Source organism: Corapipo altera, unplaced genomic scaffold, assembly GCF_003945725.1.
Source record: "Corapipo altera isolate COAL_440 unplaced genomic scaffold, ASM394572v1 228, whole genome shotgun sequence".
NCBI classification, from domain to species: Eukaryota; Metazoa; Chordata; class Aves; order Passeriformes; family Pipridae; genus Corapipo; species Corapipo altera.
Window position 1 is genome coordinate 21,632 of NW_020885068.1, and position 6,208 is coordinate 27,839.

General features: G+C 43.2%; 1 protein-coding gene across 1 annotated transcript in view; it reads right to left on the bottom strand.

Moving 5' to 3' along the window:
* LOC113959882 (collagen alpha-1(VII) chain-like) overlaps positions 1–37 on the bottom strand; it is a gene marked incomplete at its 3' end in the record, with an annotated part of 21,401 nt that extends 21,364 nt beyond the window's left edge. The window contains exon 1 of the mRNA XM_027669177.1: positions 10–37. The remainder of the gene's footprint in view (positions 1–9) is intronic.
* Positions 38–6,208: the final 6,171 nt, after the last annotated feature.

A 6,208-nucleotide genomic window follows, 5' to 3' on the forward strand; every position in this document is an offset into this window, starting at 1 on the left:
AGGACTCACCTTCTGCCCTGGTTTTCCAGACAAACCCACATTTCCCTGCAGGAATACAGACCATCAGTGCCATGGCAAGAAGGACACAGGGGGAATAACTGGAATCTCAGTAGAAGGAAAACCGGAGAGGGGGGAAACGGGGTGTCCTGATTTTGTCCCTAAACCTCCTGATTTTCCCCCTAAACCCTCCCCTTTCCCACACTTTTTGCCCTGTCTGGAGTTGACAAGAGATTTTGTCCCCAAACCTCCTGATTTTCTCTCTTTACCTCCTGATTTTCCCCTTTATCCCTTCCTTTTCTCACATTTTTTCACCTGCCTGGAGTTGACAAGAGACATTTTGTCTCTAAATCTCCTGATTTTCTCTCTTAACCTCCTGATTTTCCCCTTTATCCCTTCCCACATTTTTTTCCCCTGCCTGGAGTTGACAAGTGACATTTTGTCTCTAAACCCCCTGATTTTCTCTCTTAACCTCCTGATTTTCCCCCTAAACCCTCCCCTTTCTCACTTTTTTTCACCTGCCTGGAGTTGACAAGTGACATTTTGTCTCTAAATGACATGATTTTCCCCTTTATCCTTCCCTTTTCCTCATTTTTTCCCCTGCCTGGAGCTGACAAGAGACATTTTGTCTCTAAATGTCCTGATTATGTCCCTAAACCTCCTGATTTTCCCCCTAAACCCTCCCTTTTCCACATTTTTTCAACTGCCTGGAGTTGAAAAGAGACATTTTGTCTCTAAACCTCCTGATTTTGTATCCAAACCTCCTGATTTTCCCCCTAAACCCTCCATTTCCCACATTTTTTCCCCTGCCTGGAGCTGACAGAGACATTTTGTCTCTAAACCTCCTGATTTGTCCCTAAACCTCCTGATTTTCCCTCTAAACCTTTCCTTTCCCAAATTTTTCCACCTGCATAATATTGACAAGAGACATTTTTTCACTAAACTTCCTGATTTTTCCCCTAAATCTTCCCTTTTTCCCATTTTTTCCCCTGCCTGGAGTTGACAAGAGACATTTTGTCTCCAAACCTCCTGATTTTCCCCCTAAACCCTCCCTTTCCCACATTTTTTCCTCTGCCTGGAGTTCACAAGAGACATTTCATCCCTAAAACTCCTGATTTTGTCCCCAAACCTCCTGATTTTCCCCTTTATCCCTCCCCTTTTCCCACATTTTTTCACCTCCCTGGAGTTGACAAGTGACATTTTGTCTCTAAACCTCCTGATTTTTTCCCTAAACCTCCTGATTTTCCCCCTTAATCCTCCTCTTCCCAAATTTTTTCACCTTCATGGAGTTCACAAGAGACATTTTGTCCCTAAACTTCCTGATTTTGTCCCCAAACCTCCCGATTTTCCCCTTTATCCCTCCCCTTTTCCCACATTTTTTCACCTCCCTGGAGTTGACAAGTGACATTTTTTCTCCAAACCTCCTGATTTCGTCTCCAAACCTCCCGATTTTCCCCTTTATCCCTCCCTTTCCCACATTTTCCCCCCATTCCCTACTCACCCTGTCTCCTGTGTCTCCCTTCAGCCCGGGCTGACCGGGAATCCCAAATCCGGGACTTCCCTGTGGAAAAAAAAATCCAAGGGATTTGTCATTTTTGGAGCTTCAACACATGAAGGATGGGCTGGAAAATTCCAGTTTTTCCACCTTTTCCCCTTTGTCTCCCGGGATTCCTCGCTCTCCTCCTGCTCCTGCTGCTCCAGGATCTCCCTGGGAATGAAAATATTCCATCAGAAACGAGGGCTGGAGAAGAAATTCAATATTAACGGAGAATAAATTAATGAAATGACGATAATGTAAAATAATAGATAATAATTGTAAAGTAAAGTAATAAAATAATAATGATAATTATAATAATTAAAAATAACTATATAGATTATAGAATATAAATTATATAATAGAGATCTTAATATTTATTTTAGAATTAGATATAATTTAATAATTACATTATTACATAATGTAGATTATAAAGATATGATTATATATTTAATTTAGAATTACATATAATTATATAATTATATCATTACATATTATATAATATAAATTATCAATAGACAAATATATATTTATTTTAGAATTTTATATATTATATATTCTCAATATAATATTAATTATAATAATACAATTATATTATTATATTATTGTTTTATATTATATTCTTTATAATATATTTATATTATATTACTTATATTATTTATATAAATATTTATATTAATATTTATATTATATACTTATACACTATTATTATATTATATATTTATAGCACATTATTAAAATACTATAATTATAATATTAATTACAACAATAATCTATAATTATAATATATATTATATATTATATAATTATATATAATCATGGTATATATAATATACCATATAATTATATAATTCTATTATGTAATTTTATTATATAATAATGTTATTAATGTAAATTGATATATTATTAAATTATTTATATAATAGATATTTTTATATATATTTATACATTTTTATATATATTTATATATATTTATATATATAATATATATATATTATATATATTTTTTGCATGTTATAATTTTATATTTTTGTATATAATAATTTTATAATTATAATTCCAGTTATAATTTTTCCCTGGGAAAAGAGCACGTGGAAATCCCAAATTTCCCCACAGATCAGGGCTGGAAAAACAACCCCAGGCCCAAAATGTGATTAAAAGCCAGAACCCCCCCCCCAGGATCAGATTATTCCTGCTTTTCCAACCTCTCTTTTCCATCAATCCCAAGAAAAATAGGATTAAAAAACCCCCCATGGTGCAACAGTCCCTTTTCCAGGTGCAGATCCCGACGTTTCCAGCAGTTCCAATTCCTGGATAACGAACTCACCTTGGCACCTTTCTTGCCTGGAGGTCCCAAAACCTGAGGAGGAGGAGAATTCCCAGATTTTCTTTGGGATTAAAAAAAAAAAAAGGATCTCCCACGTTACGTTTTTCCGTGTTTTGTTTTCCCGAGCAAAGGAATCTCAGCCTCATTATGGGATAGGAAACCCAGAAAGGGTTCCATGAGCCCCTAGAATTCCCAAAATTTGGGATTTACTAGGAGGTAAATCCCAAATCCAGAGAAGCTCAGGAAGAATCCCCCATGGAACCGCCGGAGGTTTTGGCTCCGGGGATCGACGACCCCTCCCAGGGAAGAGCTTTTGGTGACGTTCCCAGAGCTTCCCACTGGGAATTCCTGCTCCTCCAAACATCCTCCTGCTTTTCCTTCCCGGGGGGAAGTGGGATTTGGGAAGGAGAAGGGTGGGATTTGGGAAGGAGAAGGGTCACTGACCCCAGGGAAAGTGGGATTTGGGAAGGAGAAGGGTCACATTCCAGGAGGAAGAGTAGGAAATCTGGAAGCAGGAATTGTCCCTCTACACCCACCAGAGGACATTCCAAGGCACCAACCCCTTCCCAAACATCCCTGTGGGAATTCTTCATGGAAGAACCACCTCTCTTGCTCTGGGTGATGATCCCTGTGGATCCCACTCAGAATATCCTGGGATTTTGTGAAATCTGCTGCCTGGTTTGCTGTCCCACCTTCTCTCCTTCCTCTGGATTTATCCTGGGATTTCCCTGACCTCCTGACCCCAGGGGAGGTGGGATTTGGGAAGGAGAAGGGTCACATTCCAGGAGGAAGAGCAGGAAATCTGGAAGCAGGAATTGTCCCTCTACACCCACCAGAGGACATTCCAAGTCAGCAACCCCTTCCCAAACATCCCTGTGGGAATCCTTCTGGGAAGAACCCAGACACACCCAGACCTTCCCACAGGGAATTCCTTTTCCTCCAAAAACATCCTCCAGGACACTGGAGGTGCTCCCAGTCCCTGAGGGTGGTCCCATTCCCGGATGGAAGTCCAGTTGGAATTGGGTGGGACACCCCGAGGGTTTTCCAGCAGGATCCAGAGCAGCTCCAGGAGCAGCTGGATCAGAGGGACAGGCCTGGAGCACAAGGAAAACATTCCCTTCTCCCATTTTTTGTTACTTGGAAAAAAAAAGACCAACATTGAATGATCTCCAACAACTTTGTCATCCAAATCCGGTCTTTTCTTTCCCTCGTGTGGGAATTTCTCCCCCTTTTTTTGCCTCAGGGCTGGAAAACCTGGAAAAAAACCCCACTGGGTAATAAATATTCCCTGGAAAGAAATCTGGGGAGAACTCAGAGTTGGGAGAAGAGATTCCATCGTCTCCTCGTCCTGCTCCCATTCCCTGGGTTATCCGTGGGAAAAAAGGGGAATTTAAAGTTTCCCAGTGTTTTTTTTTCCTTATTAACAACTGGATGACTTTCCCAACAACCCAAAAAAAGGGGGATTTTGCTCTGTAGGATTTTCCAGGGAAGGTTTCATATCCTTACTTTTCCCTCATGGTGACAAAGCTCCTTTGAGGAGCAGCTGGGAATACCAAAAAAAAAAGGAATGGGAATAAAATAAAGGTTGGGAATATGAGGATTGGAGCGAGGGTGTCGGCTGGAAGGTCATGGAAAAGGTTATTCCTGAAATTCTGGGATGCATCCCTCCCGCTCCCTGGGGGCGACTCAAGGTCCGGGATCCCGCTCATAGTTACCCCCACAGCCGGAGCACCTGGAATTCCCGGGTTTCCCTGCAAGGAAAAAGGACATCAGAGGAGTGTGGGGTGACAGAAACTTCCTTCTCCTTGTTTTTCCCACCCCGTCCTTCCCTTAAAACCGCTCCCAACTCATCCGGGAAGCGCGAGGCGGATCGGAGGAGACGCCGAGCTCGAGGACGTTCCCGGTGGTTTCACCCACCAAGCTGAGCTTCCAAGAGCTGGGATCGAGCTGGGAAAAATCGGGATACCCCCAGCTGAGCTGCTCCCTCTTCCTGTCTCACTCACTTGCTCTCCCTTCTGCCCCGGAGCTCCTGGAATTCCCTGGAAGACACCAAAATTCCCGCCGGATTCAAGAGAGATTCCACATTTTCAGTCCCTGTTTTTGGGAGATCTTCCCAGGAAGAGGGAGAGGAGGAGGAGGAAGCTCTTCAGCCCCCAGTTTTCCCACTAATTCCAAGATATTTTTTCCAGACAGGGTTCTTGGCCGAAAAATGGGAATTCCCAAGCCCGGGAAAGCCTCGATTTCCAACTACCAGGAGCGCGGGGCGGTCCCATCCCAGGGAAAATCCATCAAAGGATGAGGGATCACCTCTCCCAGGGCCGGAATTTCCCCACTGGAAACTGGAATCCGGGCCTGGAATGTTCGGAGGGAGGCGTTCCCAAATTTAGGTGGGAGACAACTTGCCTCCTAAACCACGTTTGGGGTGAAATTCTACAGTTCTGGGGAATCTCACAAAAGTGCTGTTTATTATTTTATTAAAATATATTTTATTATATTTTATTAAAATATCCCATCTTCCCACTACATCCCAGGTCCCTGCAGCCGGAATTCCACAGCCCAGGGAATTGCTGAGGTGTAAAATTATCCCCTTTCTTTACTTTTTTGAGGAAAAAAAAGGGTTGAGGTTGGGTTGAAGACGTCCTTGACCTTGGAAAGTCACTTCCAAACCAAACTATTCCACGATTCCCTGATTCCCACAGCCCCTGACGATGGTTAGGGATAAAAAATTCCCTTGGCACCTGAAACCAGGGACAGGAATTCAGGATTTCAGTCCCTACCTTTGGTCCTGGTGCTCCCGGAGGTCCCGTTGGCCCCTGGAAACAACAGGAGAAACGGGGAAAGCTCAGGAGTTTAAATCCCAATATTTTCCCTTCTTCTCGACGTTCCCACAGGAAATTCACCACAGAATTCACCTTCCAGGAAAAATCCTGGTGTTGGAGGAGAATTTGGAGATGCTGAACCCTCCAGGGGGGACTTTAAATTCAAATTTTGCCGCAAAATTCCCGACCCACCTGCTCTCCTTCTTCCCCCTTGGAGCCGGCAGCACCAGGAATTCCCATTCCCGCCGTTCCCTGCGAGGCAAGCGTGGAATTCTCAGGAAAAGTTGCTTCCCAGAGTGTTTTGTCCCCTCCCCAAAATCTGCTTCAGAGCTCTCCCCACGAAGCGGGAGGGGAGAAATTCCCTCTGGAAATGTTTGCCACGGGATATTCCGGGGTGAGTATCCCGATCCTTCGGTATCCCAATCCCTTGGTATCCCGATCCCCCAGTCAGGTGTGGGATGAACCCAGAGCACCAGGAAACCCCAAAACCAGCAGTTCAGCTCACTTAAGCCTTTCCCCAAGCTCTAGGCC